Source organism: Alligator mississippiensis, chromosome 10, assembly GCF_030867095.1.
Source record: "Alligator mississippiensis isolate rAllMis1 chromosome 10, rAllMis1, whole genome shotgun sequence".
Lineage (NCBI taxonomy): Eukaryota > Metazoa > Chordata > Crocodylia > Alligatoridae > Alligator > Alligator mississippiensis.
In genome coordinates, this window is record NC_081833.1 from 48941086 (window position 1) to 48968629 (window position 27544).

General features: G+C 45.7%; 1 protein-coding gene and 1 long non-coding RNA gene across 8 annotated transcripts in view; one reads left to right on the forward strand and one right to left on the reverse strand.

Moving 5' to 3' along the window:
* The window catches only part of CHD9 (chromodomain helicase DNA binding protein 9), a 216340-nt gene extending 199084 nt beyond the window's left edge, over positions 1–17256 (reverse strand). For 6 of the 7 annotated variants that reach the window (XM_014603352.2, XM_014603349.2, XM_019497467.2 and 3 more), the window contains exons 1-3: positions 17191–17256; positions 6542–6720; positions 3522–3614 (exon numbers count right to left, since the gene is read on the reverse strand). The gene's annotated coding sequence lies outside the window, so the exon portion shown is untranslated. Of the gene's footprint in view, positions 1–3521; positions 3615–6541; positions 6721–17016; positions 17107–17190 lie in introns of those variants that run through there. The other variant, XM_014603347.3, reaches the window with a different exon arrangement.
* Positions 17257–17364: 108 nt separating this feature from the next.
* On the forward strand, positions 17365–19919 carry LOC109285689 (uncharacterized). Its single transcript, XR_002093505.2, has 2 exons — positions 17365–17444; positions 17819–19919. It is a non-coding gene; the product is annotated as an uncharacterized LOC109285689 (long non-coding RNA).
* Positions 19920–27544: the final 7625 nt, after the last annotated feature.

A 27544-nucleotide genomic window follows, 5' to 3' on the forward strand; every position in this document is an offset into this window, starting at 1 on the left:
AAAGAAAAAAATCTTACCAAAAATAAAATGCTGGCTCACAGGAGGGAGGCAGGAAAAGGGGGGCTGCCAGCATGAAGGAGAGTCCAGGATGGCTGCTGTCCCTGCCCCTCACTGCTGACTGGATGAGAGGGCTGTCCATCACATGGCCCCACCCCTCCAATCAGTAGCAAGGGAAGGGGCCACATGACAGATAGCCCTCAGCCAATTAGTAGACAAGGATGGGGGTGGCAGACATCTTTCACAAGCTCACAAAAATGGGGCAGGGCCCACAGGGGCCCCTCAGCCACAGGCATCCTGCAATATGCTAGCAAAAATGGCGGCCAGCCCTTTGATCTGCCTGCCAAATTGGTCAGATGCCTCCTTGAGTTGGGTAGACACCAACAGATAACTGGTAAGCTATTTGAGTATATCAATATGAACATTTACAGAATAATTATTGCCTTTTTCCTAAAAATAAGACTATTTGCAGTTAACTTTGTCTTTCCTTAACTAAAAGGCACCATGCCATCTGTGATCTTCAGTCATGCTGTTGCAGGTAAAATGTAATACGTACATTTTCTGGGACAAGGACTTAGTTAGTCAAGGACTTAGTTAGTCAAGGACTTCTGTCCTGTGAAGCATCCTGAATAATTTGCAGGAGGAAAAAATAATTCTGTAGTCATGACTGAGTCAGAAATAGGGACAACTCCTTCACGTTTCAATCACTGGTCATTCAACAAAGTACCTAAATTTTAATCAGGTCAAGTCCCTGTAAGCAGTGATCTCCAACCATTTTAAGAAGATTGCCTTTGGCATTTAAAAGCAACCCAAGATCTACTATATGCTGCTGCCACCCCCCTCTTCCCTCCCCACCCAGCAGGTAAGTCTGTGGGGAGGGAAGTGGGGGGCAGATCAAGGCAAAGGGAGAAAAATTATTTGGAGGCATGCCCTGCCAGCAGGTAAGTCTCACCTGGCCGGGACCCCACTCAATTTACCCCTGCTCCTGCTTCTGTAGCACTGTCCCTCACTGCGGAGGCCTTGATCCAACCCCTACTCCCTCCCTCCCCCATGAACTGACCTGCTGGGCTGGGGTGTGCGCATGCATGCACGCAGGCACTCAGCGCACCCACCCCAGCCTTGGATTGACTCTAAGAGGCTCCAAGATCTGCCAGTGGATCGAAATCCACTGGTTGATGACCACTACTGTAAAGCATAACAAAATATATTTAAAACCCCTAGTTACTAGTATTACTACATACAATAAAACAGAATTGCCTGGCTAGCAATAGAACTGGTTATAAATCAGGTCAATTTCCCTCTGCTTATGACCGTTGTGACCAAAAGGCAGTAAATATCAAAATTAAGCCCCCACCCCCCCCCCCAAAAAAAGGCTGAGAGAAAATAAGGTAGAATACAATACAAGAAAACACAGATACCTATAAAAGACACAGATAGAAAAGAGAAAGCGGACACTGAAAAGGAAAAAAAAGATTTGATTTTATATATAACAATAAAAACATGCCAATTTCTGGTTTTGAAAGTGAAATAGAAAGTTAATTGACAATAGCACACAAATACAAATTATAACAAGGAATAAGTGTTATGTCTGACTGCTGAGGTAAGTTCTGGAGACACGATAGATTTTTTTTTTTCATCTTAACAAGGTGGCTTATTATTTGAGCAAGCTGACATTAAACATTCAACCCAATATTCTGATATAATGACATCACTTTCAGATACTGTATATGAACAACAGCTCCATGTCAGAAGAGGCAGATTAAAAAAAAAGTATTAGAGTTCCTTCCTGATCTCAATGATCACTTTTACAACAAAATTTGAGATGATAATATCCATGTTATAAGAAAAAAAAACTAGATAGCTAGAGCAAAGAAAGTTAAAATTATTCAGAAAGCAACAAAGCAGGTATGTAGACAGAAAGACAGTCACAAAACAACAAAATTCAAAACATAAATAAGAGTTAGACTATGCACTGGGCAAGATACTATTGAAACATTTTCTTTAATTTGAACTTGTACACCATTAGCATTCTAGCAGGGAATTCCCAATGTATTATGATGAGCAAAATAATCTTCAATTCATTCAATCCTTGAAAAGTGTTATGAAATATTTAAATTGAGAAAAAATAATTCTATCACAATGAGCTAAGATGACAGCAATGAAAGCTAGCGTAACAGTGGCAGTACCAGATTTAAAGGATTGCTATCAATAGTCAAGAAGAGAACTTTGAGATTTTCAGAGGGGTGTGTTTTTTGTTTTGTTTTTTTTTTTTTGGGGGGGGGGGGGGGGGGGGGCAATAGGTAATTGTATTACCTTAGGCTTAAGACCTGCCATACAACATAAGTTTTGTTTCTTCTAGTTCTCATTGGACAGATATACACACAAAAATGGACATCTGGGGGAAAAGTCTATTTTCTATAGTTGTCATCTGTAGCAAATGACAGCTAAGCAGCAAAGATGATAGCTTCCAAAAAGGCATTATCCATTATCTTTTCTATTAAGAACATTGTAGCTTCTTCGTTCCACTGAGAAAAACAAGCAATTATTTTAAGAGGACATTTCCTCATGGGAAGATACTAGCATGTACAATCAGAGCTTTATGACCATTTGCTATATTTCTTAAAACACCCATTTAAAAATGAATTTCAACTCAAGCTATGACCTGGTAAAGTCTCAGAAAATTACATCTGTTTACAAAGCGCAGAAATTTTGGGGAGGATGCACTACATTTCATACATCAATATAAAAAGAGTCAACCACTAATTACGTGCAAAGCTCCATTCAACTTTATGAAGTTGCCAATAATGTCTTTATATTATACCAAAATTATTTTAGATTTTAATTCACAGTAGCACAATCATTTCCTTATGCATGAAAACAGAGGATAAATAGAACTTGAATACTTATTTAGATAAATACAACATTCAAGTAGTGCTGCCAACCTCGTGGAAAAGTCTCAATTTCTCAAAACAATTTTGTTTGTTTTTTTTAAATGGCAGTTGGCATGTATTGCTTAAACAGCTAATAAAAGTGTATGTAGTATGTTTCAGATGCCGATGTATTCAATGCCAGATCTCTCATAATAGTAAAAGAAAAATTAAAAACAAGCTCATAGTATTCACAATCTTTCCCAAAAAGGTGCGTCTCAAAGACGCAGAGACTCTTTCCCCCGAGAGCTCTACACTGTAACCTCAACTTAGAGAATAAGAAGTTAGATAATTACATAAATGCAGTCATTCTGCTCCTTTTCCTCTAAGATCACCAAGAATAAGGCAGGAGAATGATGACACTAGTTTTGCTTCTTTAGATTACAATAATCCTGAAGTGTACAAGCATTAGTTGCCAATGACTGAAATTATTAACACTTAATATACGCTCTCAGATGACACAATGACCAATGGTCTAGTGAATCAAAGTGTATCTCAAAAATAATTTATGGAAAGACAGAAGTATTCTTATACAGTAAAAATATTCCCTAAAATATCTGAATAAAAAGAACCAATCAAAACCAAAGGCATCCTTACCCATGAATGGAGAGTATATATTCTTCATGAAGCATTGGAGTAACTTAAGGAGATACTTTGTCCCCGATAAGGTACCTCATAATGACTAGTGATCTGAAAGGTAAAGCACAGTGACAAAAACTACATCACAACACACTTCAAGGCAATTAATTCACCTAAAATAAGTCAACCTCCAAGTAAATTCTATGACACTATTACTTTCCAACACTGGAAATTAACATTTAAAACTGAAAGAAATAGCTACATATTTATAACTACTCACTAATCTTAGATGAGTAAAATGGATTTTCTTAAATTAGCAAGAGGGAAAAAGTAAAGGGGAGAAGGACTATGATGTTGTGCCAAAGCTTTTAAAATGGCCAAATATACAGACTAAGACCTTGGATAAAATTTGTTCTTTAGCTTCAAGGTTTAAATTTGCCAACACTTGTACACTGAAAAACAGTACTACTGTTTTGCAGAAAATAAAGGCCACTGCTGAAAAACTACTGTGATTACACACCAGTGCTTGACAGATCTACTTACAAATATTAAAGCAATATGGTTTATTGAGGGGGGAGAAAAGGGGACAGAGGGAGAGTTTACATTTGGTTGGGACGGCATGTTCCTAGCCTCCACTGTACACAGTGGGGAGCCCATAGAAACTAAAAAGGCAGCAAGTATGCAAACATATATATTGAGGGAAAGGGAAGACATCAAGACTCCTAGGAACATTGTACTAGAAAAAGAGACCCCAAAAAAGCTAAAAACAAACAAAAAAAGCATATAATTTCCCAACCTCAACATGGAAGGAAAGAAGAAAAAAGAAAAATGGGTAACACACATTTACTGTATTTTTCACATACGGCATGCCCTTATATATAGTACACACCTTGATTTTGAAGGGGAGCCTGAAGGGGGGTGGGAAATCTCTGATAAAGGTAAACGCTGAATCCAGTCCTGAACACTGGCTGTAGAGCCACAGGCCAGACTAGACCTAGTGCACAGAGTCCAAAACCACATGCCGGGTCTGAAGTTGCATACTGGCTGTGGAGCCACGTGCCAAGTCTGGGTTCAGGTGCTCTCTCCACAGCCATGCACTGAGCCTGGTAATACAAGTCATGCCCAGGTCAGACCCAGACCACAGTTCCGGAGCCAGCACATGGGGTAAGGCCTGGCACACCAGATCCAGGGCTGTGTGCCGGGTGGGATTCAGCATGCCAAGTCTGGCTGCACACCAATTCTACATGCCAGACCAATCCAGAGTATGGTCGGGGAGAAGCTCCCCATGGGTCCAGAAAATTTGTGGCAGGGGCAGGGAAGGGAGTGGTGACAGTCTTAAGTTGGCATGGCTCCAAGAGCTGTAGTAATTAACTTTGCCACTCGTCCACCAAAATTTCTGGATGCCTCGGGATGCCTTTTTCCTCAGATACAACAACAGGCATTCTGATTTCTCCCAGCTGGCTCTGAAGTAAAGGGTGCAGGTTGTGTGTGATAAAATACAGTATGTTCTAGTTCTATACACTTTCATAGACAACTCTACCCATGTCACTTCTCTGTAAAAAAAAAAAAATAAAAAAATAATAATTTAAAATACATGCCCTCAATTTCCTGGAGAACTGTTTTTCATGACCTTCTTTAAATTGGTCTTGTAAGCACATTGCTACAGTTTTACCCCTAACCTTCCAACCTCTTATTTTTTCAAATTTCACAATATTGAGATGCCATTTTTTAAAGCCAAACACAACTCATTCTCTACTTACTTTCAAACAGTACCCTAACAGGTGAAGAGGGAAAAAAAAGTTCCCTGCACTGCCTATTTGCAGCACAGATTCTAAATTTGATACTGGGAAATCACAATATCAAAAGAAAACACCCTGGAGAAAAGCAGTACAGGACATGCTCATGGAGCATTCCTGGAGGTAACTGGAGGCTGGGTCCTCCAAGAAGCGTCTCTATACCTGCTATGCACCCCTGCTGCTCCAGCACACTGCCTCAGCATGCTACAGCAAACAGAAGAAAGGCAAAACTGGCAGCAGTGGCTCGGACCCAGGCTCTGTTCCCTGTAAACAGGGACAGGGAGGAAGTTGTGGAGGGGCTGTCACATGCCTTCTCCCCCAGCTCCCCATGGTGTACAGCCCCTGGTCCATCGAGGCACTCAGAACCCGCTGCAGGGACAGCCCTGCGCTGGTGCGGCACCATCTGAGACCCAGGGGTTGCACAGGGCAAACAGAGCCAGACCAACCCACTGGCACGAACGAGCCTTCAAACAGGACCGGAACAATTCCTGCCACCACCCAGGGCTCTCAGCACTACATGTAGCACTACACGCCATCAAGCCAGGCATGTGGAAACCTGGCCCAGCCTGATGGCGTGAGGCTGTGGTCCCCATCCAGGTCTGGCAGATGTACAGACATGGGGTGCAGGTCCAAGGGCCTGGATGTTGTCGCAGGTGGCAGCAGATCACATCCAGGCAGCATCCCCCACTGCCAGACTGCTGCAATGGGCAGAGGGTGCAGAGGCCACTCTAGATCAGGGCTACTGCAGCAGTCCAGCAGAACAGCGACAACATGGGGCATTGGGTGGCAACACTCCATCTCAGCCCCCTCCCCCTGTCATTCTGGACGGGCAATTGGCTAGTGTAAAAATATCGTCTTTCCTGTCCACTACCAGCAGCCAGCAAAACTCCTGTAGCATGGGGTTAACAGATATTTTTCACACTACAAGTTCTCTCATCTTCCAGCAATGAACTCAAAAACCCACGCATTACAGTTTACTAAGTATTACTAAATAGATAAGGTTTTCAAAGTTACACGTTTGATATAATTAATGGACAACCTATTCATAATATTTATGAACCAATTTCTAGATTTAAGGTTTTACAACACAGAAATTCACAGAATACTAGCAGTTACTTTAAAGATTAATTAATTTACCTTTGGAAAAAATAAACCATAACTTTGAAATCAAATACTTTCCTCACCTCCAAAAGTCTACAAATAGACATCCACAATTCAGAAAACTGATTTAACTGAACTTACCATCTGGTGTATATATTAAGTGTTTGGCTTTCTGAAACATAGCTGGCAATCAAACTCTTCCTCAAAGGGGTACTGTCTCAATACTTCAGATGAATCCTATTCCTCAGGCCGCAGAGAACACTTGTTTGATCAGCCTCAGTTATGAAGACAACTGTGGAATACTTGTCCTTGTGAAGAATCTTGTAAAAAAAGCCGACAAACATACTAGATATCAAGAAGTGTAAATCAACTAGATACAATGCATTAGTTTTTTAAAGTTTGGCTAATTAAAAGCGTTCCATGTATAAACAAGGTCATTGACAATTATGTCAGTAGGTTCAGAAAAATCAAACACTTAAGCAAGGCCATAGAAAACATGGGCTCCAAGCCAGTTTCATAGTTTAAAACAGACGCCTTTAACTGTACATAATCTTTTAGTTACTTTGCCATGGTTCTAATCAGCTTACAATAAGTTGTAATCAACTTAGGAATTTCAGTACCATTGTGGCTTAGCAGAAAGCAATGTTTTTTTCCTGAAATTCTGAATGGAAGCAATAAGTTATATAAATATTATGGACCATATTTTACCACAACAAACTAAAAAGAGACCTGAAAAAGTCAGTCAAATTTGGACTAGCTTACCCCAGGCAGAACACATTCCAGGAATGACCTACCATGAGCCAAGCAAGCCTAATAGTACTTTGCAACATAGCAACTCTAAAATAAGATAAAAAGAGATGCCTCCCTCCATGTGTAGCACATGGACATGTGTACACGTACACACACACACACACACACACACACACACACTCTCTCTCTCTATTATTCTCAGGATCCCCAACATGCTGCTTCTAGCATTCTAAAGCATCACTATTTAAAAACTCTTTAACATCTATATACAGCAGAATAGACTGTTTCAGTTTGGTTGCACTACTGACTTTGCTCCAGACACAGGTAAGTAGGATATCACCCCAAATTCATGAAGCCACAAAACTAAATGAGATATGTACTATTTAGTTCCACAGATTTATGACCAAGTGTCTTGTACACAACACAATTTTGGCATGCAGTCAACTTCAAGTAAACTAATCTGAACTGGGTACAAAGCTTTGCTGGGTTTCAGTATTTCTTTGCAACCACTAGTATTAAAGCAAGTATGTTTTGTGCCTATCCAAAAAAATTAAATTTTAATATACTGAGATTATAAAACTAGTTAAACAGTTCTACATATTGCATTTTTGGAAAAAGAACATATAGTAACCCAAATGTTTTGCATGGGGGAAAAAAATATAGAGGTTTCAAAATTCTCTTGCAAAAGTACTAGCTACAGATGTAATTTCGTTAGCTTCTTTTGCTCAATATAAATTTGGAGCAGTCAAAAGTAATCTATGATTTTTTTTTAAGGAATTCTGACAAGATTCAGACTCTCTGGAGTGAATTCTGGTTCACTGTTGTTGCTGGTTAACCAAGTATCTTTATTTCCTTGCCTCAATATGCCATTATGAAGAGCATGCTCTTCTTGGTAGAGCAGAATGATTACAGCCACATGAAAACCTATATCCTTTATAAAATTAGGAACAGTTTGAGTTGGGAAAGGAAGCAAAATATGCATTTGCTCTTACCCTCCCTCAGTATTTAGAATGGAATATTGGGTGGTTCGAAGTATGCTTTCAGTGCTTATAAAAATAGGTCCAATTGCGGAGATGGAGCTTCACAAGATTCCCTAAACACCTTTAAATTAAAAAAGGCCATTATAGTGCTCTTGAAAAATTAAAGACTAAAACTTCAGATATATTGAAATCATCATTCATCATCAGCTCAAATATGACCTGTAATACCCCCCTTTCTGCAGCCTAGGACCTTTCCTGAGCATGTAGGTTATAATCTGTGATGTGGACAAATATTCACCAAAACCTCCCAAAAAGAAACACTTATTTTCACTTGCATCTCAAAGTTGGATTATGTCATACATCTCCCAGGACTAAGATTAATGTACTAATCCCTTTCCATGACATAACTACACTAATACACTTTAACTTTGACTTTTAAGAACTCTTATTCCAATCTTATGAGTATCCTGGTGAACTGCTCTGGGCTCCAAGCAGCATATTGATTTTGTGAGCAGTGTTAATTTTATGATTTGAAGATACAAATGAAGGACAAGGCAGAGGCCATAATTATTTTGCTGGTGAGTAAGGGCAATTTGAACACAGACTGACAGTACCAAACACTATCCACACTTAAGAATAGTCTTCCTGTGCAAGGAAGGAAGGATAATTTCCTGTGTACACTCAGGAAAACAAACAAACAGAATTTCAGTTCTTGATGTCTTGAAAAGCCATGGTCAGATTACAATGCCACAGACACTCCCTCTAAACAGTTCTCCCTAAGTAGTTCAGAACAAGTACAAAGTGACAGTCCATCCCTTCTTCAGTGTATTTACTCATATACAGTTTAATCTATAAACTTATAAAGAGCATATAAAATAAGTTTCAGAGATGACATAAATAGATCTCAAACAACAGATTTCAGAAAAGAGGAGTGTGATACTTCCTAACATGTTACCCTGTCCTAAATTAAAAATGAAACCAGTTCAAAGTGATGGTCTCTTAAAATTCTACCAACTTCAAGAAGTTTTGCAATTATTTCTTCCAAGAGATTCAGAATACCTTTCTGAATTCTCTAGTAGTGGTGCTCTGAGGACAGCAGGGGAGAGCCAGTGCATATTCTTATCCCATATTAACACCAACACCCTTTGTCAGAACCTCTGTCTCACAACCACCTATCAGTAAAATGAGGACAACACTTAGCTAGTTCACGAGAGTTTATGAGAATAAAAAATTGTTGCACACAAGAATTTAAACATCTAGTTTACAGACTGAATTTTATTACAACTTCTGAAAAATGGTAACAATTTGGCAAGATATAAAGGCTAAGAAATTAACATTACAGGTTTCCTAGCTTTATGTAGTATATGCATTCCCAGAAAACTGTGCATAAATCAAATTTACATAAAGGGAACCCAGTTTATAAAGTAATAAATAGGGATCTATTCCCACAGCAGTGAGGGAGGAAGGCTGGGACTAGGGAAGGGGTGGGGGGAGGGGTGCAGCACAGCCCATCTGCCATTCCTGGGGTGCAGCAGGGAGCAAAGCAGACGGAACTATCAGTAGGTACGGAGCGCGGAACAGGGGGGCGCAGCTCTTGCTGCTACACACACCCAGAGAGGGCTGTAGGCTGGGGTCTATGTTGGGCTCTTCCCAGGGGACGCATGCCCCCAGATCTGCACGTAGGATGAGAACAGGCTGCCGCTGCAGGCTGGGGCTCGCAGCGGCACTGGCCTCTTCCCAGTGCTCAGGGCAGGCTGCAGCAATTCAAGGGGGGCTGCTGCCACCCCAAAATTCACCATAGCCCTCCCCTGCCACCTCCCACCTGCCCTCCCAGCACCACCACTGAATGCCGGGAAGAGCCCGGTGCTGCCACTTGTCTCAGTCTGCAGCAGCAGCCTGCCCTCATCCTACATGCAGATCCGGGGGCAGGCACCCCCCAGGAAGAGCCCGATGTAGCCCCTCAGCCCACAACCCTCCCAGGGTGCATGTAGCAGCAAGAACCACACCCACTGACAGTTCCCTCTGCATTGCTCCCTGTTGCAGCCCTGGGAGTGGCCAACGGGCTACATCATGCTCCTCCCCCGCCTCCTTCCTCTGTAGGCATACAGTATCTCGCATAAAGCAAATTTACCTTGCATACAGTACTGACCCCCAGAAAAGTGGGAACAACCTGTACTGTGTCCCGGGCCTCCACTTCCCTGCACTCACCCCAGCCCCTGCTGCAGCAGACCTGGGAGCAGCTGACACCACCTGCCTGCACCACGGCACAGTGCAGCCCAGGGGCTGGGATGAGTGGGGCCAAGCGGAGCCTCAGGGGGTTCAGGGCACGGCGCAGTCCAGCAGCTGCTGACATTGACCGCTCCCAGAGCAGCTGCAGCAGGGGCTGGGTGAGTGGGGCCCCGGCCCAAAAGCCCTTTCCCCTCCCCCCAGACTTACTTGCTGGGGGGTGCCTACGCTGATCACATAGGAGTGAATCTACCTCACATATAACGAATTTTATACCCGAATATAGCGGGTATAAAAAGAGTCATCACATAAGAGTGAATTTGAACATACAGAACCCACATAAATCGAGGGAAACCTGTATGTGGATTTATCCCCAATTATCTTATCATTTTCACTGGTTTCGTTACCAGAACAATTCCATTATTTTTAATATTGACTCTTGATTTACTAGAGTGAAAGCAAAAGAAAATCCAGTCTCAGTTCATATTAAGAATAGACTGCATCTTTGGGTTATTCACATTATTAAAATGGTATTTTTATATTACTGTTTAAAGAAAAACAGTTGGAGTACTGCATCCTGTTCTGGGCACCGCACTTCAAGAGGGATGTGGCTAGCATTGAGAGGGTCCAGAGGAGGGCCACTCGCATGGTCAAGGGGCAGCAGGTCAGGCCCTACGAAGAGAGGCTGAAGGGCATGACTCTATTCAGCCTCCACAAGAGAAGGCTGAGAGGGGATCTGGTGGCTGTTTACAAAAACTCACCAGGGGAGACCAGCAGGAATTGGGTTAGGCTGTTCCCCCGGGCACCACTGGGGGTTACTGGGAACAACGGCCATAAATTATTAGACAGAAGGTTCAGGCTGGACATCAGGAGACATTACTTTACAGTTAGGGCTGCCAGGCTCCGGAATGGGCTCCCAAGGGAGGTGATATTTTCTCCTACCTTGGGGATCTCCAAGAGAAGGCTGGATAGATATTTGGCTGGGGTGTTATGACCCTGCACTCATTCCTGCCCGGGGTAGGGGGTCAGAACTGATGATCTGTTTAGGTCCCTTCTGACCCCAAACACTGTGAACTATGAAAAACTTCTCAGAGATATTTAAAAGTTCATTAAATTTTCAGTAAATATATTCTTTGTGTGTAACAAAAGTGAAAATAGCCAACATGACATTGCAAAAAGAAGCCAATTTGGTAATCAGAGGTATTATTCTGATATTTATCTAACACAAAAATTGTTCTTTGACTTAAGATAATTAAATATAAGGTAACTACAGGTTTTAAAACAGCCAAATTAATATATGAACTGCCCCCCAAATGTCAGTTTATCAAGACTTTGTTTTAAAAGTTTAGTCAAATCTTAAATTTACACCAGTAATTAAAGATGTTAATATCTGATATCTTCTTGGTGGCCAGTTTGAATTGAGTTGGAAGACTCAGCAACTGTTGAAAGTATTTTTATCACAAGGTCTCTTTCCTGACAAATTCTTTAAGGATAACAAGAACGGAGTGAAAAACTGATTTTGAACCACATTTTCCTCCATCTCTAGACTTACAGACTAACTACAGTGGCAAAGCAGCATTAAAAAAAAGGGGGGGAGGGTAGGGGGAAAATCACTCCTGAATGCCTCATTTTACATGAGAACAATACTCACATTAAAACATAGCTGCATATCAAACCAAACACATATCCATATAATTGAATACTTAGAAGGCTTGATATGAATATATTGCATATGTGTCTTGTGTTAGTATATCTAGAGTATTTTCATTTGACATTGTTCTTAAAGTCGCATTAATTTTACAGTTCAATCTTCTGAACAACTCCCAGTATTGAAGTTCCTCCAAGACATGATCTCACAAGATTGCAATACAGCTTTATGTTTTATTTATTTTTGGCAAAATTTATAAAATACATAGCATTTACAGTAAAATAAGGGCTATGTTCAGCCATTCATCATTTCTCTCTTATCTATAAGAGCTAGCCACTCAAAAAAAGGATTAGTAGCCCTTCCAAGCCATATCTGAATTAGAGCTAGCTAATCATTTTGGGAGTTACTGTACCCCACAGAAATCAAATCCCAGGGCTCTGATGGCTAAGAAAAGTCTTCATTACTTTCTCTAACTGAAGGAGAAAGTGCAAGTGAGAATGGAACACCACCTGTCAGGTTGTAGAACCATGGTCTAATGAACAATGGCCAATTCATTCTTTATCCATTTATGCAAGTTCTGAACCTTCATGGTGTTGAGTGCCTTCTCCCCAACCTGATAAAGTAGAAGATTGGTAGAAAGGGAGAAAAATGATGCTATTTAAATCTGCGAGAGTAAAGGGGAAAAGGAAGACCAACTATAACAGTAACTACTAGAAACAGGTGAGAAGGAAGACCTTATCCAGAAAGCCTAACTAAATCACGTTAGACAGGTAGGATTACAATTACAAGGAAACTAAGCTGAATAAGAACACTTATACATTTTAAGAAGGGCAGGAAAAATTTACCGGGAATTGTTTGTGGGCAGTGTTAGAATGATGTCTGCTCACTTCTGATCTATGGTGATAGATCAGGCAAGAACAGGAGTGGGCAGTTATTTCGGTTGGAGGGCCACTTAACTTTTGGTGAGCTGTCAAGGGCCACAAGGGTAGCCCTGCCACTTGATGGGTGCCCCACTCCCTGGTTGCCACCTTGGGACTGGAAGTCCCACCTCTAACTTCTGCCACCAGAAGTCCCCCCCCACCCCCCCCTTACCCTGGAAGTACTCCTTTTAGGAGGGAGCCAACTTGAAACCAGAAAAAAAACCCAAATCATACACTAAAATAATCAAAGATCTACTATAACTTATTTTAATTTTGTTAAAAAAATAAATTGTGTCCCGATTTGTGTGCTTGCATAGTGTATCTAGACACAATTGTATAATAGCTCAAAATACAGTCGTACTTTTGTATATTGGGGGGGTAAGTGGGTTACATGGGGGTGTGGTTGGGGAGTGAGCACGTGTATATGCAGTGTGGTTATAGTGGGTGGGGTGTGTGGGGGAGGAGAGGTATGGAAGGGTGTGGGGGCTATGGGACGGTGTGAGTGTTTTGGGGGTATGGTGAGGAGGTGGGAGTGTGTGTGCGGACTGTGAGGTTATGGTAGAGGGGTGGGAGTGTGTGTGGGGGCTATATGGGTGTGTTTGGAGGTATGGGGGTGGGGTGTGTGAGAGGATATAGGGGTGTGTGTGTGGAGGGAGGGCAGTCCTCAGGGTCACTGGAGTGTGCCAGTCCCTGTATCTGTATGTAGTGGGAGCAAGCAGGGCCAGCCCTACCTAGCCCCACTGCATGCAGCTCCTGCACTCCCACTCCAGTTCCTGGCTGCACGTGGAGGCAGCGTGCAGGGCCAGTCGAGCCTGCACCATGGTGCATGGCTCCCCACGCTCCCATCCCTTTCCCCCAGCAGGAGTCTGTGGCCCCGCAGGGCCCTTACCTGCATTCCCAGTCTCGCAGGCAGGGAGGCTGAAAACAGCCATGAACTCACCAGCAAAAGCCTCTGCCAGGCACAGCTTCTCATCTCTGGTGCCCCCTGGCTCAGGGCTGGCGCAGGTCAGGCCAGGCTGGGATTGGGGGGGGGGGGGGGAAGGCTGTTGCTTAGCAACCAGAAGTGCACCTCCTGCAGGACTGTGCCAGCTTACAGACGGGAGACAGGCAGCAAGGGCAGGGCTTACAAAAGGCTCACCGAGGGGCCCTGCCAGCCAGATGGAATTGTCTGGCAGACCAGATCCAGCTCGCGGGCCATATTTTGCCTGTCCCTGGGCAAGAACCATTCTATTCTTCCAGCTTCAGCTTTCTTTCATAAATTCTGGATGAACACCAGGATAAGGTAATGCTCCTTGCTAAATATGTACTTGGCACAACAGCCTGATTTATGAGCTGGGACATTTTAAGGAATCTTGCCTGATAATCTATATGCAGGATTATCTGGCTGATTTTTAAAAATTATTTTGAAATATTTGAAGTTCAGAGTTCCAGTTTATATTCAAAGAAATTTGCACCAAAATATTAAAGTGATTAACAAACTGACACTACAATATAGAGCATTATTAGAATTGTCAACCTCTCAAGTGGTAGACTGACAACACACTGAGGTTAAAATACATCTATTCTTACTTCAGGTCACAAGAACAAAACAGTATAATAAAACTGTGTCAATCTCCTCCTTAATCTATCTCAATCACTGGCTCTTGTCTCTTACAGAAAGAATACAAAGGAATGTCTGTTTTAAAACTCCGATAGTCCCCGAGTAGCGAGCCAAGTCAGAACCTTTTATAGATAACACCACTAACACCACCATCTTTACACCATGAGCTTAAATCCTCCTTTCTGGCCTATGCTGTGAAGCATTCAACACCAACAAATAAAGTTAACTCAATGGATGCTGAGCAGCTGCAGCCTCTTTGAATAACCAGGCTCTCTTTACCCACAAGAACCAATTCCTTATGTCTTTATAAGTAGGGACCGCTGTAATTTGGGCTTCAGGGGATTTCAGGGGAAAGCCCCAAATTTAGTGTTTCCCTTGAAGCCCTGGAAAATTGTGATTTGGCCAGAAATGGCCTGAAACCACAGGGGAGAAGGAGGGCAGGAAAAAAAGTTAAAACTTACCTGAAGCATGACAAAGAAAGGCAGCAGAGCCCCAGAAACACTGTGGAAGCCCACGTGTTTCCAAGGGCAGCCTAATACAGGCTAAGCCTCTGCCAGGGCTCAACCAATCAGGTTGTTCAATTCCCTACTTTGGTGGGGAGTTTAAAAGCCCTGATTAGAGCAGAGCAGGTAAGTACCCCTGCCCTAGGGGCAGCAGGCATAGGCAACAGCCTGTGTGCTGCTGGTCAATGGCAATCAGCTCCATGACGGGCTCCCTCAACCAGAGGCATGGGAGACAGCCTGCACTGAAAAACGCCTGAAATGGGCTCTAGCAAGCCTACAGGGCCCCTGTTAGAGCCTTAATTACAGTGACTGTTTAAAAAATGTATTTCTATAGTTGATTTATCATGCAATAACAAAATCTTTTTTTTTTGTTGTTCCTCACATTTTTCACTTAGAATTACTTAAGTTACTGGTATTCTAAAGCCGTATTGGGCAGGTATGCAGCAGCCACCAAAAGACCAGCAACATGCCTGCAAGCAGAAACAACACATCAGCACCTCTTTTTGGGTAGGAACCATATGGCTATCTGAAAAAAGGAAGGATATTATGTCACCCACTATCCTAAGAAGTTACCACTATTTGACTTAGATTAAGTAATTTAACATTCTAAAGGAACCTTGAAGAAAATGGCACCAAATGCCTTTTTATCTACAAATATAAGCTGAACAGAAATCCTACAATTGTTCAAAGATGCTAAAATAGAAGGTATTCCACATATGAAATACAAACATTCTTATTAACTCAGTGTAACTACAAGTAAAATTAACTGAACGGAGGTGGGATAATGCTTGTGTCTAACAACAAGCAAACCTGAACTGGCTGTTTCTGGACTGACCTAGAACTGAAAAAAGACATAGAAACTGAACTGAAGGGGGCTCTGAAGAAACCGTTTATGATGGATAGCCCTACTTTTCTTAAGAGGAAGATGCACCCATAACAACTACTTCCCAAAGTAAAACCACAAACCTTCAGAAAAACGGGGCAAGTGAGGTGATGACCTGGCTCTCACTGATACAGTTTCTGACACTATATTCAAGACCCCTTCATGTCTTTTTCTGCTTGACTCCTATTTTGTCTCCAGCAGCCTGGCCTACTAATTCAAGAGGCTTGGTTTTCTCTTGTAGATGAGAGAACTGATTTGTCTGTATCTGAAGACTGTCTGGTTGCTATGGATTTGGGAAAGTCTTTGGTACGGCAAAATTGGTGAGGAAGGTGGAAACTTTAAATGAAGCCTGAAGGCCTTCATTTCACCTTTCATGCCAGGGGTATGTGCCTCACTCTCCTCCCTGATTCCTGGCCCCCAAATATTTAATTGGGATAAAGGGATTTCCCTTCCACATCACCCTGTTCACAGCAGCCCTTTTTGCCTCAGCAGGAAGCGGGCGCAAAGCTTCCACATCAGAATAGCCACAAGCACCTTGACATCCATTCTTCCCAATCAGGGAAGCCAGGCTAAAAATACCACCCCTACCACTGCACCAGCAGCCAGGCTGCAGGTCCCCAAGGGTGCAGCCCAGTAAGAAGAGAGGTCTCCAGGCCCCCACCAGGAATATACCAGCCCCACAGCCAGTCCCAAACCCTCTCCACCTTCTGTGTGCCCCTGGGCCAGGTCCCACCCTGCCTGGTACACGTGTGCTAGCCAGGCCCCAACTCCAAGCCCTCGTTTGCCCCCGATCCCCCACAATCAGCCTCTTCGCCCCCGCCCACCCCGGAGCCAGTCTCCATTCTCCTCCCCTCGTCGCCGACACCCCCAAGGCCCGTCCGCGGCCTCCCTGCCCTGCCCCGCCCCGCCCCGCCGGCGGGGACCCACGCCCACCCTTCCCCCCTGCCGCCGCCGCCCGGGGCCGTGGGGGGAAGCACCTCCCGCCGCCCGCTGAGGCGGCGAGGGGCGGAAGCAGGCCCTGGTGGGAGGGAGCCGGGGCCGGCCGGTGCCTCGGGCCCGGAGCGCGGCCTGCGCCGGGAGCTGCCCTTCCCAGCGCACGTACTCACCGCCGGCCTCGCCATTACCGCGCCGGCAGGAGGAGCCGCGTGGGGAGCGCGCCCGCCCCCCCGCTGACAGCTCCCTGCCGCCGGCGGCCCCGGCAGACGTGGGCGGTGGCGGCTTCCCCTCCCCCCGGGGAATCCCCCGCCCGGCGCGGAGCCACCGTCGAGGGCGGCACTTACCGGGTGGCGGCACAGGCCTGAGGAGGAGGGGGAGGGGCGGGGTGGGGGGAGGGGCGCTCGCTCCCGCCCCGCCCGCCGGAGCCTGTGGGCCGATTGGCGAAGTTTTACCCGCTCCGCGCCGCCGCCACCGCCGCGACCCTAGCGGCCCCCGCCAGCCCGAGGGGACGGGCCGGGGGGCGGATTTGCATATTTGTCACCCCCGCGCTGATTGGCCGCGCGGCCGGGGCCGCTGACGGGGCGATTCTGCGGGGACGGTAGGAGCAAGGGGGGCGGGCGCTGAGGCGCCGCGCACTGCCCCGGGGGGGGCGGGGCCAGGCCGGGGGCAGCGGCCGAGCGGCTGCTAAAATGGTGCGTGAGGGGAGGGAGGAGCGCATCCAATATGGCCCCTCGGCGGGCAGAAGCCAATCCCGGTTGCGGTTACTCTGGAGGCTGCAGCCGGGGCCGGGCTGTGGCGCGCTGGGCAGGCCTCGCCGCGTGGGGGCGGGAGGCCGCGCCGGTCGTCTTGCAGTGGCGCCATCTGGCGCGTCCGCTCGACCTGGGCCCGCTGCTCCCCTCCGCTGCCGCGCGCGGTTTCCCTTGGCTGGGGAAGGAGCTCGCAGCTCACGCCGTTTCCCTGTGCCCGTTGCAGGGCGGGCGGCCCGAGCCGTGCCGCGCCAGGGACGAGGATGGAGCGAGGCGGACCCGCGCCCGAGCGACCCCGGGTCAGAGCCGCACGTGCGGAGGCGGCCGCTCCTCCCCTGGGCCAGCCTCGGCCCGTCGCAGAGCGGAGAGATCGTGGCCGCGGTGGCGGGAAGGAAGCAGCTCTTATGTGCCCTGTTTGCTGGAAACCAGCGTTGGAGGACTGTTGGATGAGGCCTTAAGGGCCAGTGCTCCTGCCGGCCGCACCCTGCCTTGGCCCTCGCGCTAGCGTGGGGTGGCACCTGCCGTGGTGCTGAAGGCCGCCTTATCTACAAATATAAGCTGAACAGAAATCCTACAGTTGTTCAAAGATGCTAAAGTCTGGATGAACCAGACACCTCTAGAAGATCCCGGAGGGGCAAGGGGAGAAATGATAGCTCCTGGAAGAGCTGGAAACGTGGCAGATGGTAGAGTTTGTGCTGGACGGTCAGGACCAGAGAAAACTGAAGCTAGAAAAAAACAGAGGATGGACTGACTGACTGTCTTATGCTACAGAGCTAGAAACTTTGCGGACAAAAGAGTGCAAGCAGCAACTTTGGCTGCTTCTAGGCCACAAGGCTGAGATGAGGGTTCAGTGGAGGGTCTTGCGGACTTCTCCAACTGCAGAGCTAGGACAAGAGGGGAGTGGAAAGTGGACTCCTGCACAGAGAGCTGAGGAGATGCTAGGTGAGGCTGGGGTAGTTGGTTGACACAAGATCCTGGAGCAGAAGAGACCAACCCTATATCCCATGGACTGTGTGTTGTGGTGATGAAACTCCCAAAACAAGAAATAAGGGCACAATTTAAACTCTTCTGCAATAATGGGTAGGCAAAATACAGCCCATGGCCCAGATCCAGCCCACAGAGGGACTCCAGCCTCAGCCTCGTGGAAACTGGCTGGGACCTGCAAGTACGGCCGTGGCCTGGCCTGCCCTGTGCCTACACTGAGCCCACCCCTGCTGGAGTAGACCAGCCAGGACATGCATGCACTGACACAACCCTGGCCTGTGGGCCCATCTGCCTACAGTTGAGTGGCAGCAGCCAGGTGAAGCTGCTGCTGGGCACAAGGGAGAAGTGACCTCACCCCATCGCTGCTGCCGGCCCCTTCTTGCTGCGGGTGCCCAGCAGGGCAGCAGTAGCAGTGGAGAGGACCCACAGGGCAGCCTGGCGAGGTTTCTGGCAGCAGCAAGGGGGGGGGCACTTTTCTCCCACACCCAGCAGCAGCTTGTGCCTGGCTGGCACTGCTGCTCAGCATGTTTGAAGTTGTGCACGTGGGTCCTGGCTGGTCTGGAGCTGGACTCCTCTGGCTAGGGTAAGTCCTGGGTGGGTTGGGGCAGGCTGCTGCTGGCCACTGGTGGCTGTGAGGAGCCGCAGGGTGGACTCCACGGTTTTGTGAGGAGTGGTGCAGACTAGCCCACGACAGCTCCTGAAACTGCCCAGGTGGCTCGCAGGCCCAAGTAATTGCCCACCCCATGCTATAACAATTCTCTTGCCTCAGGTGCCTTCCATTGTGAGCCTTTTTATCATTACAACCTCTATCAAACTTATGTACACTTCAAAATTATAAGGTGCTACATAGTAGAATACAATACAAGGTCTTAGAATTTCTCATAAGGTACTACCAACTAAATGTGTTTGGATACCTCTTAGCAACCCTCACTCCAGCCCCATCTCGGTTAGTCCAAAAAGATGCTACTAGTGTTTGAAAAATTTCAAGCTTATTAATTTTCCTCCAGTGATGGTGACTTGCAAGCACTCATTTTCTAAAAGGTTTTAGGAAGCATATATACCTAATGTTTTAGCTGACATTAGTCACCCTATTGTCTTATTTCCTTAATGTGACTGTCAGTAGTATTCTACTTTTGACAAATATTCTCAGAACTGCAAATAGGGTGAATGGTAGAGCCTGATGCTACCCTAAAATGGCAAAGAACATGAGTCACAGATGCAACTGAAAAATGGGAACAAGAAATGGTTTTATTGGTCCACAGGACACAAGTTGTCTGCTGTTGCCTCCTTGTCTTTTCACAAAAGTTACACATACATGTACTTGAATAAAATCTACAGATTTATTTTGGGATCCTTTCCCTTTAGTGTCAGCATCTAGACAGTTTCAGAGAGCACCTTCTGATAGGTGTTGTCATTTCAAAAATTCCTTCTACCTATGTAACCTCTGCTGCCACATTATACCAAACACTGAAACTCAGCCACCAGTTCATACCATCAGGCTCACTATGAGAGCTCTTCATTTTCACAGCACTGACATCCTCCTTAACTTAAACTGTCTAGATGTATAGCAGGTCATGCAACCCTCAAAATTCTGTGATAATGGTAGATGGTGAAGGGTGGTAATTCTCTCAGTCCCCTTTTCTTTTCTTCATGGTCCCTGTTTCTCCTCAGAAGCCTGGAAGATCTTGTAGCTCAAAGTCATCATAACATATACCTTGAGCTGGTGCATGGAAATGGAACAATTCAGCTTATGATCAGTCTTTGTATGCCCAGCAGGGGGGTCTACTCCTGATTGTACTATAGGTTACAGTGGTAGCACTCTTCTTTGTCAAACAGGCTCTTACACCCTTTCCTTTGGTATAAGGTACTTTGCGTCGGTCTTTCATCAGCCCCATGGGACGCCCGTGCCTGCTACAGGGCTGGGAAGTCCGGGTGAGGGTGATCCCCTGCCCTCCATTAATGCTGACTTTGTGAAGGAACATCTTGAGAAGCTGGATACCTTCAAGTCAGCCGGCCCTGACAATCTTCACCCCAGGGTACTCAAGGAGCTGGCGAGCATCATAGCCCAGCCTCTAGCGCGGATCTTTGAAAACTCTTGGCGCTCTGGTGTAGTGCCCGAAGACTGGAAGAAGGCCAACGTGGTGCCTATCTTCAAGAAAGGGAGGAAAGTGGATCCTGCTAACTATAGGCTCATCAGCCTGACTTCTATCCCGGGGAAGATCTTAGAAAAGTTTATTAAGGAGGCCATCCTTAATGGACTGGCCGACGCCAACATCTTAAGGGATAGCCAGCACGGGTTTGTTGCGGGTAGGTCTTGCTTGACCAATCTCATTTCCTTCTACGACCAGGTGACCTATCACCTGGACAAGGGAGATAAGATTGATGTCATATATCTTGACTTCAAAAAAGCCTTCGATCTGGTGTTCCATGATCGTCTCTTGGAGAAACTGGCCAATTGTCGCCTTGGGTCACCCACGATCCACTGGCTGGAAAATTGGCTCCGGGGTCGGACCCAGAGGGTAGTAATTGATGGAAGTCACTCATCGTGGTGTCCTGTGACCAGTGGGGTCCCCCAGGGCTCTGTCCTTGGACCCATACTGTTCAACATCTTCATTAACGATGTGGACACTGGAGTCAGAAGCGGACTGGCCAAGTTCGCCGATGACACCAAACTTTGGGGCAAAGCATCCACACCAGAAGACAGGCGGGTGATCCAGGCTGACCTGGACAGGCTCAGCAAGTGGGCGGATGAGAATCTGATGGTGTTCAACGCCGATAAATGCAAGGTTCTCCACCTTGGGAAGAAAAACCCACAGCATCCTTATAGGCTCGGCAGTGCTATGTTGGTTAGCACTATGGAAGAAAGAGACTTGGGGGTCATCATTGACCACAAGATGAACATGAGCCTGCAATGCGATGCTGCGGCTAGTAAAGCGACCAAAACGCTGGCTTGCATCCATAGATGCTTCTCAAGCAAATCCCGGGACGTCATTCTCCCCCTGTACTCGGCCTTAGTGAGGCCGCAGCTGGAGTACTGCGTCCAGTTTTGGGCTCCACAATTCAAAAAGGATGTGGAGAAGCTTGAGAGAGTCCAGAGAAGAGCCACGCGCATGATCAGAGGTCAGGGAAGCAGACCCTACGATGACAAGCTGAGAGCCCTGGGGCTCTTTAGCCTGGAAAAGCGCAGGCTCAGGGGTGATCTGATGGCCACCTACAAGTTTATCAGGGGTGATCACCAGTATCTAGGGAAACGTTTGTTCACCAGAGCGCCCCAAGGGATGACGAGGACGAATGGTCACAAACTACTACAAGATCGTTTCAGGCTGGACATAAGGAAGAATTTCTTTACTGTCCGAGCCCCCAAGGTCTGGAACAGCCTGCCGCCGGAGGTTGTTCAAGCGCCTTCATTGAACACCTTCAAGATGAAACTGGATGCTTATCTTGCTGGGATCCTATGACCCCAGCTGACGTCCTGCCCTTTGGGCGGGGGGCTGGACTCGATGATCTTCCGAGGTCCCTTCCAGCCCTAATGTCTATGAAATCTATGAAATCTTTTGGAGGTAGGGAAAAATTGTTCCCAAGAGGGGAGAGAAAAAAATGGGGACAGGAGGGAAAGGCTGTTGTACTTGTCTGGCTTCAAGTACCTTGATTAGCTTGAGAAATTAATGCAAAAGTAGTAGTCAGAACTGAATTGAAGTTGCCATGTCCAAATTGCTGAGATTCCAAACTTGCCCCAGGAGCTCCTTTGATCTCTCTCATAGCCACTCTGTGGGACCTGGTAGGGAAAAAGGAGCTGATGTCCTCAAGTACCACTGGGTCTTCATAGGCCACTCTTTAAAGCCCTGGTATTAGCTTTCCAGAGTGCTGGGAGAAACCCCTGCATTATTGCAACTATTTGCTGAAATACTGCTTTTGTTCCTTTTTTTAACCCCTTAAACAAGATTAAAGAAAAACAGCATGTTCCAAGATACACGAGGTACTGATTACTGCATCTCACTGGGTATTCTTTTTACACAGTTCTAGCCAAAGGAGGTTGCGATATTTTGTAGTGCTGTTTGCCAGTATATACACTAGCTAATCCTGGGCTCCCCTTCCCACCGCCCTCCCCCCCCCATAGATCATGCTGTTCATCCATAGATATGAAACACAGCATGCTGAAGTTAGTAACTGGAAACAGATGGTTTTGCAGAGGCAGATGTCTGGAGACATATGCCACGGCATGATTAGAAACTCCTTAGCTTACAACTTACCTGTAACTATGTGTACCCAGCACAAAAAATGATCTAACTGAATATAAACCCAGCTTGTCAGTAATAAACAAAACTATGAATCTGATTACAACTCAAGCAACTATTTTGCCTAGAAGGCTACTTATTGGAAAGTGAGAATGCTGCACGCTGCCTGAAAGTTTAACTTTGAGCTCATGACCAGAAAAAAAAAAGAACTGGAGTATCCTGCAATCAGCTTGTGAAAATTAGAATATCTGGGCAGCTGTAGAAATAAAGTGTTAGGTAGGCATAACTCACCAGTTTTGATGGTGCTATTATAGTTATTTAACTGATTTTACCATCACAGGTACAAATGCAGTGTTAATTGCTTTAGACAAAGTAGGGGGAAGTAAAAAGAATTCAGGGACAGCTCTGAAATGAAAGCAGCTGCTATTAAATAAGAGCTGATAAAATATACTTATTTATAAAAATTACTTATTGAATAAATGGAATATTCACCAAAAATAATTAATTAGAAGTTTGTCAAAAAAGAGAGGCCTATATTTTTAGTTTGGCAACTGACAACTTTCCTCAGTGTTTTGAGGGGGGGGCTGAGGCATTTGCTTGTTTCTGGTAATTGAGGGGGGCATCTCTTGATCCAAACTGGCCAGAGGAAAGTGCAGATTTGGGGAGGCTAAGAGTTGGGGCCCAGCTTTAGAAACTGAATTTGTGAACCTGGGCCTTGGGTACAATCCACACTATGTTTTGCTAAGTTTCGAGAAGGAAGTGCAACAGGAATGGTTTTAGACATGTGACTCAAGGTTCTTGTCACAAGGATGAAGCCCTTTAAGGCCAGATGGAGTGCATGACTAAGTGGCCATGTGATTGTTTATGAACCACATAAGGCAAAATTCCAAACAAAACCATTGCCACGTTACATTGTTTATGTAAGGTTCAGGTAGAGGACGTGGACTGAAGATGTTCTCACTTCCTACAGCCACAGGAATAGTGCAGTTCAGCTGAAGAGTGGTGGTAAAGTTATTATACAAGGGTAACTATGATGTCAGGGAAAAGCACCAGGGAAAGTCAAGAGAAAACCCAACCACCTTTGGGGAGCCTAGATACAAGTGTAAAAAAAAGTCCAAATCATTAACAAGCCAGATCTTGGGAATAGAGGCTTTTATTTGAAACACCATATTTGTAGTGTGTGTTTTGATATAAGAGAAACTGAAATATGCTGGCATTACCAAACAGAAGATAATGAGAAGGTTGAGCCGATAGTCTTAAGACTGTAGTGGAGTTAAGACAAAAGCTTAAAATAAGTGTGGAGGGGGAGGAGGGAGCACGAAAATGAAAAATTTTCCTAGCTCTCACTGTAGACAGCAGGAGGGTTAGAGACTGTTGGAACTGTCATGAGGTGAAATTAAATTGGTATTTACCTGGAAAAATCACCTAAACCTCTCCATGACTCACTAGTGAGCTCCTGCTGCCTGGACCTGTAGTGGAGATAAAATTCCACTGAGAGAGTGAAACATAGATGTAATAAAGTATCTATAAGTATGGTAGTTAAACATCAAGGGCTAGATCCTAGGTTGTTGTAAAGAGGTGGTGTAGTTCCACTGACTTCCAGTGTATGATCTAGCTGCAAGATTTCCACACAATGGTAGGGGCAAAATCATGTCTTGTGACTCATTGAAAATTTGGCAGTAACTTCAGTGATGATATATCAGGACTTCTTTGTGCTCCTTGGGAAAGTTAAACCAGTGGCAACACGTAGGGGGTGCATGCGGGAGCGCATGCACCTCCTGAGCGTGGTGCTGCACCCCCTACGAAAAGGCGCTTCCAGCAGTGTTGCCCCCCCCCCGTCACCACTGATACTGCCGGCAGTGTCTGTAGGTGGTCTGCGATCACTGCTGGACACTACCAACACTGCCGGTGGCATCTGCAGGCGCTCACCACCCTTCCCCCCCACCCCGCCTGTGGGTCCTCCCCACTTGCTGCTGCCATGCTTCTGCCGCCAACAGTGCCACTGGCCACCTGGGGGAGCTTGCCGTGTCCCCCTAGCCTCCGGGGGCATGTGGCATTCATGAGTTCAACCCTCCCTCCTTTTTAAAAAGTAGCAAAAGGCCACTTGGATCAAGTCCGGTCCCTTACAATTTCAGGCAATTAAGTAACAAATCTTATGTCCCCAGAGGGGAATACAAGAACACCTGGTCTTACCCCAATTACAACAGGGCCTTAAATACAAAAACTGAAGATGTTAAAACCTACGTTGTGCTAGAGAAGGGAAGATCAAGGATATTGTCAATGCCCTCAGCCCCTGATATGGCCTCTAATTTGTCCTTTTTTAATTCAGACCACAAGTGTCTGTACAATTCTGCAGCCTTGCCATTTGCTATCACCCTGGAAATTCATAGGACTAATAATAAGGACGTAACTTGATTTTTTATTCCTAAGTGAAAATGTAGTGAACAGAAATGAGACGGCGGGGCAAATCTTAAATGTTTATTTAACATTATTTCTCCTACAAATTAGGAATAGATTGACAGAGCAAGGAAATTATATACACTATAGAGGGCACATCTACACGTGCATATCAATGTAAAGCAATACGCTCCAGAGCTTATTGCTTTGGGCACACCATTTGCACATGCACCTGGGACTGCAGTATGTTGAGCTGAGTCAGAGCGGCCCTGGTGGCCAGCTGGCCAGTCCGAGGCTGCTCCGCACAGCCTAGCATGCTGCAGAGGGGTTCTGGCTGGGGCATGCCCCAGCCAGCTTGGGCAGCATCTAAAAGTACTGTCCTGCTGCGGAGTAAATTAGTTTACAACGACCTAATAAGGGCACAAGTGTTGATGCCAAGATGTTTGCTGCACAGCTAATTAGTCTGCTATGCAGTAAACATTCCATGTTTACGTGCCCAGTCAGCTTACTCAATTCTCGCTTCCCAAGGCATAAATACATTGGAATAGATTTAATTTAGCTGCATATAGTGATCACTTAGATCACTTCTACTATAAGTCTCAAACACACATATGTTATAGCCTTCATAATTTGACCTGCAGGAATACAAATAGTACTAACTATTGTTGGTACTAATAATTATATTAATTTAGGCATCAGCTTTCTCTGTTCTCACTGGTGTACGTATGCAAGAATGAAGCTTTTAACATCTTGTAGGCAGTAACTTTTTTAACATGCTCTGTCTTTAGTCAATACTAAATAATTCATACTTCTAAGTTATACAGAGATGTTCCTCTTTTGATTTAGTCACTTATTACTTAATAATACCATGAAACTACAAAAGACTACTGTATAACACCTCAGTCTATATGCCAGCTGTTCATTTTCTGCATATCTTTCAGCTTGGAGAAAGAAAGCCAATCTCACTTTTTGCTCATATTCACTAAGCAATATTTACCTTTGAGATTTGTACATTAATACATTTCCAAGATGAATGAGATTATTTTTATTGTTACATTTAAAATTAAACCAAATAGAACTAATAATCTTTTCCCCCTTTTAAGATCCAAGTAGTCCAATTCAGTTTTGGATCAGGCCCTTGTAGAAACTGCCATATTAATGCAATATATACATAAGGACAAATTTAATTCCCGTGCAAATTACCTCCACAGGCGCAGTCAAGCTCCCATTGACTTGAATGTGATATTGTTAACACTAAGCATTCAAAAGTAATAAAACAGCACTTACAGTCATATGACCTAAAAATTAGATTCAGGGAAAAATTAAGATCTTATTTCTTTTCTGGTTCCAAAGCTGTCCAGTACAGCTGGACACATCTTCAAACTTTTTTTTCCTGTAACCATAAGGAGCTTTTTTGCCTTTTTTCAGAATCAAATGAAAGCTGTCACAGAATTTCAGTCACGGAATCACAGTCACAGAATTCCAGAGTTGAGAGGCTCCCCCCTGCTCCCATGAGAGTTGACAAAATTACTGGGCCTGTGTGAAGTGGCTAGTATTCGCTTTGGATTCAGATTTGGCTGATTTGGGGGACATTGATTCGATCTGGTGATTTGAATCACTGTCCCAAATTGATTTGGCCAAATCTGATTCGGTAATTCGGCTGCTGCCAAATCAGCTGAATCTCCAAATCACACAGGCCTCATTCCCCACATGCTGTCAATGGCTGCCCCGCCTGCCCCAGCTCTTGGCTCTTGGAAAAAAAAAAGCCCCCACTCACCAGGTGCTTCCAGGCAGGGGGGCAATCTCCACTGCCCCATGTCACGTGGGGGGGCTCTGCCACAAATCCCCTGGCCCCTGCCCATTCTCCCAGCCCCCTCATGGCTGCCCCAGCTCTCAGCCCTTTAAAAAAAAAAAAAAGTCCCGCACTCACTGGCTGCTGTCCAGTGGGGGGGCGACCCCTGCTGCCCCCCCACTGCCCCACACTGTGTGTGGGGCTTGTCCACGCAGCCCCAAGGCCACAGCAGCAGCCAGAGAGTCCAGGGTTTTTTTGGGGGGGCGGGTTCTTAAAGAGCCAGAGCTGGGGCAGCCATGGGGGCAGCTGGGGGAGCGGGCGGGGGTTGGGGGGCTCATGACAGAGCCCGCCACATGGTTGGGGCAATGGGGATCACTGCCCCACCAGATAGTAGCCGGTGAGTTCGGGTTTTTTGTTAAAGGGCCAGGAGCTGGGGTCAGGCGGGGCAGCCATTGGAGGGGCTGGGGGAACGGGTGGGGGTCGAGGGGTGCGCAGTGGGGCTGGGGGAGCAGGAAAGGGATGGCGCCTCCCATGGTCCTTTCCC